Here is a 16232-nt window from a genome sequence, read left to right on the forward strand (position 1 = left end):
TTTCTCTCACCCTCTACCTTTTCCCCTCCTTCTTCTATAGATCAGGGAACTGATACCTTAAAAGCAAAATGTGAAGAGCTATTAGTTCAACAATTGATATTTAGGAAAGTGAAGGTGCAAGAGCTAGAGACAGTTACTTTGAGCCTGACAGTGTGGGAACCTTTGAGGCAGAACACAACATGGTGCCAACTTAATGAAACTTACCGTCAATTTGGAAAGGCTAACAGTGAATTGATACACAATTATAACCTAGATGTTTTTCGGGTTCTCCTGTTCCTTGGCTTGAATCCCTAAATGTAGACCTGGTTAAATTTCAAAATCCTCTTCCTGATTTCTACAAATCCCCAGGAGCTCATGAGCCTCATTATCACCTCTGCCTAGAACACCTTCAAACATGTGTGGCCTCTGTTTTCTCACTGGACCATCTATACCCAAAACCAATCCCTTCACCAATTTCTATAAAATTTACATGCTCTCCAAGCATTTTATGAGTCTAATTTCCTGAGTAATTGGGGATCGTGGTGAACGATCACAATGGGTTATGCACACCTCTTCCCTCTCTTCACTGCTCTGCTCTTTCCTGCTCCTGGTCTCCCATCTCTACCCCTCATTTCTTCTTTCCTGTATTTCTTGCAAGAGCCGCACATTCTGATCTCTTTTTTATGTAGATCAATTCAATTCTCCCCCATTCCTTGCCCCAAACAGCCATACCTGAACAAATCAAGATACTAACAAAGGGGAAGATTTAGTTCTTTAAAGGCAGTTACATTTATAAGCAATAATTAAGCAGACCAAAAATTTCTCTACCATAGAAAACACATCAGAGAATAAAACAAGGCAGGGAAATAAACACATTTGAGTCAATGTGATAAAAGCTGTGGATATAATGGCTATCATATTTCAGAGAAGGAAAAGATAACGGAAGAAGGATTTTAATTCAAGAGATGGATCTTGAACTAGACCCTAAAAAAACGGCTGGGATTAGTATTGCAGAGAGAGGAGGCATGAGGTCATTCAAGGTAAGGAAATAAAGTTAGGAAAACCTCAGAGAACAGAATGAACCTGGTATCTGGGAAAAGGCAGCTCTCAATTGAGGATAGAGAAGCGAGATAGGGCTGACTGGGTACTAGAAATGCTGGACGTCACTCAAGAGATTGGAATTAATTAAATAAGAATTAAATAAGCTCTAGCAACTATTATTTGGAAGGCAAGGGCAAGGGCAACTTTGGGAACCTCAAAAACAAGAGCCAGAAGTCCAAATGCCATCAGGGTTCCCTCTCTGTTTCTGACCTTTGGTTCTTTCTGTAGCCTGGCTTCTCTTCGTGAAAATCAGCTCTCTCCACCCAGGGATTCTAGTAAGGTAGCACTTCCTGGCTCACCATCCATAGGAAAACGTTTTTATCTCGCACTTCAGCCCCAAAATTCCAAGAGAAGGATTCTATCTGACTTGGCTTAAATGAAGCGCACCCTCCTAGAACAATCATTGTGGTCAGGAACACAAGGTTGTGGATGAAGACGGCAGTTCCTAATGGACCACATAATAAAAACTGGTCAGATTTGTTGCCAAGAGAGGAGATAGGAAGTAAAAAATGGGCATGAAACATGGACATCACCACTGGGGAAGAGGTGTGAGTGAGCAAGCAACCACATTCTGCATGTACTATTGGACCCACTGATAATTCTCATGTAAGGAAAATGTATTTAATATACAACAAACTTGCATCGATAACCTACTCTTCTTAAGTTTGAGTATCTCTCTCCACTCTTATTTTTAATTTTTCTCACTTTCTTCTAATTTAAATGATTAGGTAATATTTTGCTTGTCTTATAAGTTGCTTTAAATACTTTTTGGAAAAACCAAAAAATTAAAATCAATGAATTAATATCTGCTATGCTTGAATTATTATGTACTTGTAATAGTTCCTATTCCCAAGGAAAATGTACTGTAGCAGAAAAGACACTATGTGCGTAAATAACTATTATAACTGATAAAAATGATAAATGTCATTAAGAGGTATGATGCTATGCATTCAGAGTATATCTTCCTTGAGGAAATTATATCACTGAGCCAGTATTTTAAAATAGAGTAGAGTTGAAGAGATCAAAGTGAGTCCAAAAAATATGGCAATTAAAGACTTTCTACAAGGAGGAGCGGCACGACACAATAGTATGGTGACTTAGTTTGCCAGTCTGCTATAACAGGCACCACACAATGGTTGGCTTAAGAACACGAATTTGTTGGCCCATGGTTTTACAGACCAGAAGTACAAAATTAAGGTATTGGCAAAACCATGTTTTCTCCACCAAATCTGTAGCATTCTAGTGCTGTCTTGCCGTAATCCTTCATTTTCTTGGCTTGAATCTCTGGCTTCTGTCACACAGTGATCTCTCTCTTTGTGACTCTGCCTTTCTGGTTTCTGTTAATTTCTAGCTTCTTTCTGTGAGATTCTCTTACTCTCTGCATCTGAATATCTTCTGTTTATAAAGGACTCCAGTAATACAGATGGGCCACACCTTAACTACGAATACATCTTCAAAGTCCTATTCGCAAATGAGCTCATACCCACAGGAATGTGGGCTCATAATAAGAAAATGACTTTGTTGGGGTACACAATTCAATGTACCCCACATGGAAATAACAAAGAAGAGTGTATTCAGGAAACAGCTTATACGAGACATGGTAAACCTGGGACCAAAAAGGGAATGCATCAAGAAAAATGAATCCCATCCAAATCTGTGCCAGGTACTAAGGTAGCCTTGGGGAGGTGACAAAGAGGTACATGTAAAGGACATTTAATAGAACGTTTTATGGGACACTGTCACAGGGTAGTGGGGGAACAACTAACATGGAGAAGTAAAAAGAGACTGGAAGATTTTGAAAGTGAGGGAGTAGAGAAATTAGTAGCATTCAGGGGCAGATATACATTACATGGTGAAGACTGTCCTCACAATGAGAAGAGATCAACTCCCATTTTGGCATGCCCCCAATCCAATCCTAAACCATCAGGAGTATGGAAAGGAGAAGAGCATCCCCATCACTTCCTATATAACCTTTGCCACGGCTGGGGGTGCCTCTGTGTGGAGCCCACAAGTCAAGAAACATTTGTGTGCCACTAGTGGTGTCACTGACATCCCCCCACACTTTAGGTTCAGACAGGAGCTGTTCAAACCCTTCATTAATTCCTTGTGGAAGTTCAAAGATTTTTGTACAATCCAGGTAGAGGATGGTGAAGTGATTAGATTCTCATGTAATCAACTCTGAATTAAATAATCTTTCCATGTGGGCTGTCCCTGTTCCACACTGTCAGCCCAGACAAGAAACTTGTTCCCTTCCCTGAAGGCCACAAGTGAACTGTTCACACATGGCACTGGGGTGCACAAGAGATTTTACTAAAAGTTTAGGGAAATGGAAGGGGGTTTATAACAGAAAACAGCTTTAATGGGATTTAGGACATTATCTGTTTTTTAAAACCCTTCAACCATCTCCATCCCCAAGGATTTTTTACAGGCTGCTGCACCTCAGATAGTGGCTCAGTCTTGCATGATTTAGCAGCATCCTCCCACTCTCCCCACCCCATATCTCCTTTTCAACTCTTTCATTCGGGGTATCCTCCCAGGAATTTCAATCTCTTTTGACTTAGAGTGGTGTTTCTTGATCAGGAGTTATTTTGCACCCTTACATTCCCAGAAAGCATTTGATTGTCAAAACTTTGGGGAGAGTATGACAGGCAGCTATGGGTAGAGACCAGGGATGCTTCTAAACATTGTACAATGCACAGAATATCCCCCGCAATGAAGAATTATCCCATCCAAAATGTAATAGTGCTGAGGTTGAGAAGCCCCTTATATACAGCACGCCAGCTCTCTCCAGGCCATACAACCAGACCTTATCTCCCCATTTTGCTCACCCACAACTTATGAGGTGCTCACACAGCTACATACACAGGACTTTTACATACACAGGACAAGCAGAGACCCTGGCATTTCCTTTAACATGAGATGCCGTTGAAGTTGTAGTTTTAAATAGCATTTTTCCTCAATACATATAGAATAGAGTTCTCATCTATACTCAAACTATACTTCCTTTGCCAGAAAGAGAAAGAGAGAAAGAGAAGACTGTAAATAGTGTGGGTGATTCTGCCCCACGCTCCACTCGAGCATATGCACCAGAGGAGTGCGAGAAGGGAGATGTGAATCTGATGTTCCTTCAGTTGGTCTCAGTTCCTGAATTGCTCTCATAGTATGAGCATCTACCATGCTGAGTGATTCAAGTGTTTAAAGATACTTTTTTTTTTGGTAAAACATGGCCCCTAAATGCAAGCCAACTACTTCATCAGGTGTTTAGCTGAGAAAACAGCAATCTGTTCCAACCCTGGAAGAAAAACTGGCTGAATTGGATGGTATATCAGCCTCCAATCTGCTGCATAAAAATGGTCATGTATATTGTACTTTAAGGGTGATATAAGGGACTTTTTCATATTTATGACTTTATATGATTTTCCACCTTGTTCATTGACTTTAAGATAAAACTCCATGCAAAATCCAACTCCATATTACCAGTGGTAAAAGATGACATCTTGGGATAAAGCCTTCAGGAATATTACAGGTTAGGATGATGAGAAGAAAGGGGAAAGTAAAGAAGAAATGGTGAGGGAAGATAAAGCAGGCAAAGAGGAATGATAGAGCACATAGCTGCTCTAACAAGTTTCAGGGACATTTATTTGATAATTGAAAGGAAATGTTTACTAATCTCATAAAAGGGAAGGTGTGCCACAAGAGTTTAGGTGGCTGCAGTATTGATCTTTCAAAGAACCACTGAGTAACGTAGGATAGAGTTCTCTAAACTCACAATACAATATGTTGTTTTGCTAACCCTCTCTTTTGTAGACCTAAAATTTTGCTAGCTATCCATATTTGCCTTTTAATTTAATACAATATGTTAGCTCGTTTTTTTTTTCACTTAAAAAGCCACCAAATATATGACATGAATTCTAAATAATGCGTTTAAATATTTAACAGCAAGTGACAATGCCGTGTCTTGCAGGTGTGCCTTTGAAGTCTGTGTTTATACTGTATGTGCAAATGGCTTTGTGAGTGAGAGCAGAGTGGTTGAAATATGTATGGGTGGTCGCTAGGTATTTCTAACTTTGCTGGTGCACATTCTGCAGGTGGCCTACCTTCAGTAATTTGAAATGGAGACTATCCTTTTGACTGTTAAGAAGAGATGGAGAAAAGGAAAATTAACTCATAAATATTGCATGGGTCAAAATTTTGTGTGAGGTTTTTGGAAGATAAATTCTATAGTAATCATTTAGAAATTCACATTTTAATTAAATACAATATTTTCAAAACTGTGCATAGACTTTCTAACTAGGGAACTCTCTAAATAATGTACTAAATAAAAGGGAAATTGTTCTCTACTAAGTACTATTTTCAGCACATAAAATTTTGTAATGACTTTCTTTCATTCTGGTATATGGATAATTTCTCTGGACAAAATTTTTACCCTCTGTAGTCAGAGTACAAGAATGTTAATCCTTTAGTCCAGTGCTTTTATAAACTCAAATTTCTGAAAAGCTGTTTAATGTATAGAATTATAGAAATTAAATATTGGAAAGGGTGTGGGGAATGGAAGAGAGTGGAGTTTTAGTTGATTTACTCGATGACACTCCTAGAAAGAAAATATTGTTTGGATTCCAGAGACAAAACATAAAGTTAAAACTTATAAATGATCAAAACACATTTTGAATCTGCTTCTGTAGGGTTCTACAGCCCATGTCCTTTTCTCTGTTACATGCTGCTCAGCTTCCTTAACTCAATAATGAATTTGGTAATACCATTTTCTAATATAAATACATTCAAATTCCACTATAATGCTATTCACTATAGACTTATTTTCTGCCCAAATACTATTTGGTGCTATCTGAATTAATCAGAGTGATACAGCAACATATAAACCACAAAATCACATAGGGCTTCAGACAACAAAAATTTATTTTTCACTCACATCATAGTCCAAAGCAGGTCAATGCATCCAACATTCCTTAGTAGCTTTCCTCCAAGAGGTGACTCAGGGATCCAGTTTTCTTCCACACTGTGATACCGCATTCCTAACTCGAGGCCTCCAACAAGTATTCATGGAAAGGCAACCAAGAGCTTCGACAATCATCCAGGGAGTTTATAATAGTCCTATAAGTGGAGAAAATCACTTGCACCTGTACTCCAGGATAGAGATCTACTCATACGGACACATCCTTAATGCAAGGGAGTCTGACATATGTAGTCATCTTGGATGCCAGAAAGAAAAAAATTAAATTAAATTTGGCAAACCCATAGCTTTATCTCTTACATACCACTTAAGGGAATTTAATTCCTTAAGTAGCAAAAGGACTCTATAAATATTATTTAAATATTATCTAAAGGTCAAATTTATGCCATGGAACCCTAGGATACAACATCAAGGTCAAGGATGGAGGAGTGGGAAGGAGTAATGGAAATGTTCCACAAGTGTAGCAGGTTTTGCAAAGAGAAGCTTGAACCATCAGAGAAGCAAATGCCTGAATTTTAGCCAGAGGAAGCCTGGCAGACAGCATTGAGTATCAAACAGCACGGCAGGAACCCCACCTCCCCCTACCCAAAAGGAGAAATTATTAAGAAGGTCACATACCAGTGAATGGAGAACAGGAAAGAATATAGGTAGAGGAATGGGGAGGAGCAAACGGTTTGGGATTAAGGTTATGTAAAAATATCATAACTAACATTTATTGCTTACTAGGTACTAACAGGTTTTATTATTTTTTTTTAGAGTAAGCAGGCAGAAAATTATATTAAGCATGCAAATGAAAGGTCATGCAGGCCCTCTTGTAAAGGCAGGGGTGAGAAAAGTGAGAGGCCACTAACAGGTTTTTAATCCCCACAACAACTTTATAAGGTGAGCTGTTTTATTTCACTTTACAGATGATGAAACTGAGGCACACAGTTTAAGTAATTTACCCACAGCCGCACCGGTACTTAGTTGCAGAGGTGGGATCCAAACTTGGACTAATTCTAACTCCATAGTCTATGCTTTGAAACTTTATACTTTACTGCTACTCTAAATGACAGACACTGCTGGATTTCCCTTTCTACTTGGTGTAATGGTTTAGAACTCTATGTACCCAGGAAAACGTGTTCTTAAATTCAACCCATTCCTGCACAGTGAACCCATTATAAGTAGGACTTTTTTCATGAGGTTACTTCAGTTAGGGTGTGAGCCACCTCAATCAGGATGGGTCTTAATCCTATTACTAGAGTCCTTCAGAAGTGAAATGAAATTCAGATCAAGGAAGAAAAAGCCACATGAACAGCCAGAAGCTAAAACTCAGTGGAACCCGGGAAAGAACTGAGGCCAGAAGAGGCCACCATGTGCATTGATGCACATTGATGATATAGATCTTAGAGGACTTTAACTTCTAAACTGTGAGCATTTTAGCCTCTAAACTGTGAGCTAATAAATTCCCTTTGTTTAAGCCCACCAAGCTTGAGCAGTCAAGGAAACTAAAACACCTGGTATGTGACACAGAGGCAAGTTTAAAAAAAAAAAAAAAAAGTAAAAGGCTAGATATTAAAGTTCTATTGTATTTAAGTATCAACTGATTTATCAGGATATATTGCACTTTTTTTGCTTCCTGATCTCATTTCCTCTTTGCAAAGTAATAATTTAACAGACTAAAACAAAAGATACCTTACTCCATCACTCTGCTTAAAGATACTTGCCATTCCAGATCAGTGTCAGTGGAAATCCTACTTTTAAATTCCCCCAGAATAGGAAATTCACAGCGTCCTTTGTCATCTATCTTAACATTTAGCAATCTATAAGTAGAGCAGATGTATGGTATATGAAAGGTATGGGATATCAGGAATTCTTCATCAGAATTCCAGGAAGGTCAGTAAGTTCGGGATAACATATGAACCTTAAGTGGCAAAATGTATGATTTCTGTGAACTTTCCATTCTTATCTCAAAGAGAGGTTGGCAAATAAACCTGGGTGTTGTCTCTTTGTCTGTTTTATCTATTCTATTTGCAGAGATTTTATAGATCTTAGAGGAAGCCACTACTTTTTTTTTCCCCAAGGAATCCTTCTTTGGCCTTTTGTGGTCTGAAATCTCTTGAGAACATTCTGATTAGCCATTCAAAAGGAGGGGGAACAGTGGAACTATTTAATGATCTGTATGGTTTCACTGACCAATCAAGCATGTGTATAAATCAGGATGGACAGTAGCTATAAGCAAGCAGTCCAGATGTCCTGAAACTGACATCAGCCCTGCTCCTAACCTTCTGGAAGCCTGTCATCGTCAGCATTTTATCCCCTGTGCTAATCCACATGCAGAAGGCCACATGCATGTATGTATAAGGAAGGGTCACAAGCTCTCCCCTCATGTCAGACATATATTAAAATCTGCACTTTTTTTTTGCTTTCCATGAAGCAGTAGTACTTGTGTTTCAAACCCTGCTGATATATCTCCCATAGTTGAAATTCTTGTCACAATCAATGAATATTTGGGGGGAATGATTTGTATTGGCTATGTTCCTTCTCACTTAATCATTAATTGAATATACACTGTTCTGCAAATTTATCATGCAGTTCAGTGAAAGAATAGCCAATCTTAACTAGGATCTTTAGCTAATAGATGCTACAATCTACATTTATTGGAAAAGATGGTCTCGCTCCTGAGAGTATAAATCTAGATTTCAGCATCTGCACCCCAGCCTCTGCCCCAATCTTGCACCACTGATTTCTTATATACCTCCTCTTTAACTGTAACCTTAGATCTTTGTGCCATTTAGCTCACTTATTTTTTTTTAGGTTCTTAGTGCTTGTGCTGGTTTGAAAGGATATATGTACCCTAGAAAAACCATGTTTTAATCCTAATTCCATTTTGTAAAGGCAGTCGTTTCTTTTAATTCCTATTCAGTACTGTATGTCGGAAACTTTAATTAGATTATCTCCATGGAGATGTGACTCGATCAAGTGCAAGTATTAAACTTGATTAGGTGGAGACGTGCCTCCACCTATTTCAGGTGGGCCTTGATTAGTTTACTGGACTCCTTTAAAAGAGGACACATTTTAGGAGAAAGCTTCAGAATGACATAGCTACGAGAAGCAGAGAGTCCACTAGCCAGTGACTTCTGGAAATGAAGAAGGAAAACTCTTCCTGGGGAACTTCATGAAACAAGAGGCCTGGAGAGAAAGCCACAGCAAATGCCACCATGTTCGCCATGTGCCCTTCGAGCTGAGAGAGAAACTCTGAACATCATCGGCCTTCTTGAACCAAGGTATCTTTCCCTGGGTGCCTTAGATTGGACACTTCTATAGACTTGTTTTAATTGGGACATTTTCTTGACTTTAGAACTGCAAACTAGCAACTTATTAAATTCCCCTTTTTAAAAGCTTTTCTGTTTCTGGTATATTGCATCCCAGCAGCTAGCAAACGAGAACAGTGGTGCTGGTCATAGCCTATGGGAAAAAACCGGTAATTGTTCCCCGAACTTATTCTCTCCTTCCTCCTTTTAGTAGTTGGGCACACAACCACTCAACTTTTCTTTGACGATCGCTCTGGCTAATGGGATATAAGCAAAAGTGATATGTGCAATTACCTGGTCAAAATTTTTGTTTTTCATAGAAAATTGTGGGTGTGGTGCTAGAATGGGAGAGCAACAAGGAAGCTAAAGAGCCAATGCAGCAGACTCACCTGCTTATCCTGGATCACATGCATTTTTCTTGACTTTCATGTGAATTTATTAAACTTCTTTTCTATCTGAGCCACTATATTTTAGGGGTCTCTTACGTAGGTGTTTTACCTGTACTGAACACTACAGACATATATGAAATACGTTAAGATCTTTTGTAGGTTATAGGTCAACATATTACCAAATAAAGTGAGTGAAATAGTGGTTAAACTTGCTGAATTCCTAAGCCCTTTCCATTTGGATTGAACACTTTCCTCTAGAATGACAGTCAAAATACTTAGTAATTCATAACACGTACGCTGACCAATCACAGAAGTTCCAGTAATGACTTAAGATCAGCATGTAATAATTTATACCAGCCGTGTCTCTGGTTGAATAAAGATGATTAGAATTAATTAGGCTAAGAATAAGGAAGAATAGAAAGGGATCCAATAAGAAGTACCACTGGGATGAACTGAATTTGAATTGCCCTGTTCAAGGACCTGCAGTCCCCCGTGGGCAGTCCTCAGTCCTCACTGGCCTGCTGACATCTTCAATCCTGAGGATCTGAAAGAGGACTGTTCGATTTTTAAATCCTTGCCCTCAACTGGAAACCCAAAGCTAGGATTATCTACCAATTCCATTCTGGATGGTGTTTGAATGTGATGCCCTGAGGCCACTCCAAATTTTGTATCTATTAAGAACTGATTTCCTCTCTCCAAGATCTGTCACATGGAGCTTTGTAACATCCAAGACTTCTGACCATTGGAGTGATATCCCCCAGGTGATGAAAGCCCTAACCCCCTGAATAGCTTACAAAATATTTATAGTATTAATGAAATATTTTATACTTCATAATACTCATTAATAAATATTACTATAACACTGTTTTCAAAGAGCAAAGTCTCTAAGGGTTTTCACAACAGCAAAAATAAAATGAACTGAGTGACCTACTTGACTCCTTACAATTAGTTAAAGAAATCTAGTTACTTTAAATTTTTCACATAAATCTTACTTTCAAAACCTGCTAATGATACTTGTCTTTCTTTCTGAACTGTTTCCACAATCTATGGATGGATATAATGCTCTAATCAGTCTCTACTGTTAAATATAATATCAATTTTCCTCCCAAATACTGCATTCTACCTTCCCCTTTTCACTTTTGCCTATTCCAGGTCATTTGATTTTATGTAACAATAGGAATATGGTTTACTCTAATTTCTGTTAATTTTTCCTTGATTATTCTTCAGGGATGTCTCTATAAACATAGGAATTTCATCTAACTTGATTCAATTTCATTTTTCAATTTCTTAAGGAAGTAAAATTCTACAATATAAACATCATTATTAATGCAAGGATGAAGTTGTTCCAAAAGTAAAAGAGAAACATGAGTACTTGAGACAAACCTTGGGAACCACTTCACACATAATTGCTGAAAAATTAAGAGTAACCATTATGGCTTTGTCAAAAGTTCATAATGCTCTTGCAAATGTTCTAAAGATGATCATGGTGATGAATACACAACTATGTGATGATATTGTGAGCCATTCATTGAATACTTTGGATGGACTTATGTGTGTGAAGGTATCTCAATAAAAATATATTTTTTTAAGTTCATCATACTCAGTTGATCTAATCTTCCCTTTTGATTGGAAGAAAGCTGGAAAAAAAAAAGGCATTGGTTAAAAAACCTATCTCCAAAGTAATGAGACAATCTTTATGACACACTCATGATACAACGAACTGCCAGCAAAGGTAATTGAAGGAATATGGTCTATCAATTCTCAACTTACCAAAATAAACCAAAGTTAGTGCCTTAAAATAATACGTAAACTAATCAGTACTAGATCAGCCTGAAACGTGTAAAATACTTCCCAAATACGAATTCAAAGGAAGAGTCAAGAGGGCATGAGAAGTCAAATGGCAGTCTGAATGGGGTCTGTTGAAAGAGAGAAGAAGTCCTTGACATCAGCTAGCCAAACCATATATCATTATCCCAATGATCATATGATTTTGAATATCACTACAGGACACCTTCTTTCCTCCATCCTAGACTTCCTGCTTCTCATCACTATCCTCTACTCCAGGGGCAGTTTAGCTAGCAATAACTTAAAACCTGCAAAGTGGGCAGTCAGGGTCAATAATAGTTTCATTTGCCAAGTATATTAGTTTGCAAGATGCTGGAATGTCTTATACCAGAAGTGGAATGGGCTTTTAAAAGGGGGAATTAATAAATTACAAGTTTACAGTTCTAAGCCTATAAAAATGTCCAACTAAGGCATCCAGGGAAAGATACCTTAATTCAAGGATGATGTATCAGGAACACCTCTGTCAGCTGGGTAGTCACGTGGCTGGCATCTGCTGGTCCCTTGCTCCTAGGCTTTGATGCCTCCAACCTCTGTTCCTGTGGGGGCTCCTCACTTTGCTTCTCTGAGGCTAGTTTTCATCTCTTGGCTTCCCTTGGCTCTCTCCAGGTTCTGGCTTGCTTAACTTCTTATGGCAACGTCTGTTAGGCTCTAAGCATCTCCAAACATCCATGTCTCTGTTCTCCACAGATCTGCATCTGCAGTTCTGCTGGGAAGTTTTTGTCAACTCTGAGATTTCTGTCATTTCTCTAGGCTCTGTTGTTTCGGAGGTTTCTATAAAATGTTTCCTCTTTTAGAGGATTCCAGTAAACTAATCAAGACTCACCTGGAATGGGTGAAGTCATATCTCCATCTAATCAAAAGTTCACACCCACAATTAGAAGTGCCACATCTCCCTGGAGATAATCTAATAAAAAAGATCCAAACTATATTACTGAATCAGGTTTAAAGGAAATGGCTGCTCCCACAAGATCGGATCAGGATTAAAATACGGCTTTCCTAGGGTACATAATACTTTCAAATTGGCACACACATGCTCTAGGGCAGTGGGTCTCAAAGTGTAGTCCCCAGATCAGCAATATTAGCCTCAACCTTGAAAGCTGTTAGAAATAAAATTCTTGTACCCCACCCCCGACTCACTAAACGTGTAACTCTGCTGGTGGCAGACACATCAGTGATTCTGATGCATACTAAATTTGAGAATCATTTGTTTTAAAGAAGAGAATTCTTAGAAATCTAATGTGTTTGAGGACCCCAGCTGAAGTTCTGATTCACAAGTGACTGCAAAAATCCTTTTATTTGGCAGTGTGATCTTCACTCTAATCTCCAAAGAGATTTATCTGGCAAATCTCAGATGGTAGATAACTAAATTTATTATTTTTTTTAAAGAACACTTCCTAGATCCCGGTATTGTGTTTAGTACATATCCTGTTGTATTATCAATAATATTTTACAAATGAAGAATGCTAAATTTAGAAAGATTAAGTAATTTGCATTGGGTCATAAGACTAAAGGGTGATGGAGCAAGGATTCAAAGCCCTGTAAACTGGCTCTCCTATACCACTTGCCTTACTTGTCTGGTGAAATTCTGCTCTAGGCTGAAAGTTTCTGTTTGGACTTTTCTTTAAGGAAGACTGGGCCTTGGGACTCCTTCATGCACCTTGGGCTTTTTCAATTATCTGCAAAAGTTAGTGTTTGCTTGAAATTTTCAGTGAGTATAATTGCTTTGATTAATTATCTTGATTTAGCTACTGGGTTCAATTTGCTAACGTATCATTACTTGTGTTCTATTATTACATTCTCATGGTGCCATGGAAACAGCATATAGTGGATTAAAAGATATTGCATTTTGTTCCTTGGCAGTTGTTATTGAATTATAACAATAATAATTTTTTTAAATGGTAATTTAAGATTGCTAATTATATTTTCAATCAAGACGTCATTTAACATGGTATTCAAATTGGAAATAAAATAACATAATTTATAAGTAACTAGGGTACAGCATATGTTGAAGTGATAAATTATAAAAATTAATTTTGGGGGAGAATTTTCTTCTTTGAGATATATAAATATTGTAAAAATACGTAATTTTGTATGAAGTAAAAACAACAAAGTAAAAATTATATTTACACATACATTATAAAAAAAACCCAATACTTTAAGTGCATACTTGGTCCTTTACACAAGCCAATGATTTACACTACCATTACACATTAGCAATATATGTCTATCTGCTCAGCCCCTACTTGGATGTAGTTCCACCACATTCATTGCAAAAGCCATAAAAGAGCATTTTTTTCTTTTTTAAAGTAATGAATGAGGTTAAAAGGAAATATATCTGTTTTGATAAAATATTAAAGGCTAGCTAAAATTAGTGCTAAATTCTTCAAAATATACTGTGGCTTAAATATTAATAATGAGTGTGGCATATACCTCCCATATAGAAAATGTTTATACATGCTTCACTTTTATATATGGATGTGTAATGCCAAAAATGTATACACTAATACATCATTTAGGACTCTGTGAAAAGGTATTTATCAACACTAAAAGACTTGCCCCTGGGAAGGGGGTTATGTTAGGAAAGGAGAAAGGATATCTACTCTAATTTTTTACTAAAATTGCAGAAGTCTTTTGATAAAAGCCCTACCAAGAAATTTTAAACATCTTTATATTGAAAGAGCTACTAGATTGGTGCCCCCAAAAGGATTAGAGAAAACATATCCAATAAAATAAAAATATCATTTGTTATAAGAATGAATAAATCTCCTCACTGTGCCAACTAGAAGAAATGGGAAATACTAGGCTGCCTTGGTCAGGATAGACTAAAAAGTTGGATTTGGTCCTCAAAATGAGGCAGACGACCTCTGAATAAGATGCTTCAGTAGGTTGCTTTAACAATATAACTTTTTCTCCCCTGGAACAACAATCACTCAGTTCAGGGAGGCTGTAGGTGGAAGGGAAATTAGACACTTGTAGAGATTTAGTTTTAGTTTGTTTTGTAATGCATTATTCGTAGCAAATTTACCTCTATCTTTAGGAATAAAGCTGACATCTGTCATAAAGCTCCTTACATTTTTATGTCTGCTGTTTCTAGTGTCATATATCTGACATGTGGTAACCTCCCTTTATAAATTCTAATTTTAGGAAAAAGATTTTATTTACTTCTGGTGCCCACATGGCTATTCTTGACCAACTTGCAAATATACGGCTGCAAATTCTCTTATTCTGACATTTCTACGTGTGACACTGAACATGCCTTTTAAAAATAAAACCATATTTATTATATGTACATTGGTAACAGAAAATTAAAATTTAAAAATCTACTTGGTTTCATTTTATGTGGGCACTTTCTTGCCTGCCCCAATGCATTAACATTTTATATCACAACAAAATATAAGTATCTTTTAAAAATTTAATAGCTAAAAGTTTATATTCTGAAGCATTTTATTTCTTTGCAACCATCTTTGTTAAAAATTTAAAAAGTAGTGTTGATCAAAATGTTGTCTTAGTTGTTACTGACAGCTGTTAAAATGCTGCTAAAAATATAGTGCCAACTACTGAAAAGCTAACTGCTCCTGTGAAGTCCTAATGAGAAATTCTAAATGAGTTTTTCATCAAGTTCAATAGAGACTCTTAGGTTTCCCACACCTGACCCAATGGATTGTTCTACTTTTCTATGGTTGTTATTGCACATAATATCAGAGAAACATACTCATGCATAAGCCTAACGAGCACACACACACCATGCAGTTATTTATGTAAGATTAGCACAGTTATTTAAAGGTGATGAATTTCCTGTACTAAACCAAGTATATATGAGAAAAAGAGGAGAAACTGAAAATGTCTTTATTTTAATTAAAATATGCTGCTGAAGTATCCCCTCCCATTTTCAACCACTGTACATTATTTCTAAATTTAGAACATCAGTGTAGGCACAGTGAAATCTGATTTGCTTCTAATAATATGGCATACTAATTGTGATGCATGTGCTGTTTGGTGCTCTGTCATCTCAAAATCTGGCCATGGAAATGTATTAGGGTTGTATATTTTCTATTTAAAATGAATACAAATGGAATTAAGGTAGACAGAGGAATAAATGGTTTGGTAAACAAATACAGAAATTAATGAATAACCAGAGCTAATAAAAATATTCCACGTAGTCCAGAAAATTCAGCTTGGGCTATTTTGGATATTAACAAAACCAAGATATGTTTTGTATTTATCTTCTGGTCCACAATTTCTTATTTGCTTGCAGTGTTTATAAACTGTAACATGTGTGTTTTGCAATAAACAAAGAAGAAGTTCTATCTTATATTATTCCCCTATTCATCTCTCTCTCCAACAACCCCCTCCTTTCTCTCTGCCTCTCCCAGTCTTTCTCAACTCTTTCCAACAGCTGGTAAGAGACAGGGGGGAAAATAAAAGCCTAGTTTTTTAGAAAGAAAAGAAAGAAAAAAAAAATGCCAGCATGGCTTGGCTTATTAATGTAAGTTAATTATGGCCAAATGCCTTGCCTTTAACTTTTTAAAAATATTAAATACAATTAAATTATGTGATACTAATAGTCTTTACTTTCTTGTCATCAGTAGGTAAGGCTTACGATTTAATATTGAAACAACGCCATGCTTTTCCCCACTCCCCCAGTGTCAGTTATTA

This window comes from Tamandua tetradactyla, chromosome 22, assembly GCF_023851605.1.
Source record: "Tamandua tetradactyla isolate mTamTet1 chromosome 22, mTamTet1.pri, whole genome shotgun sequence".
Lineage (NCBI taxonomy): Eukaryota > Metazoa > Chordata > Mammalia > Pilosa > Myrmecophagidae > Tamandua > Tamandua tetradactyla.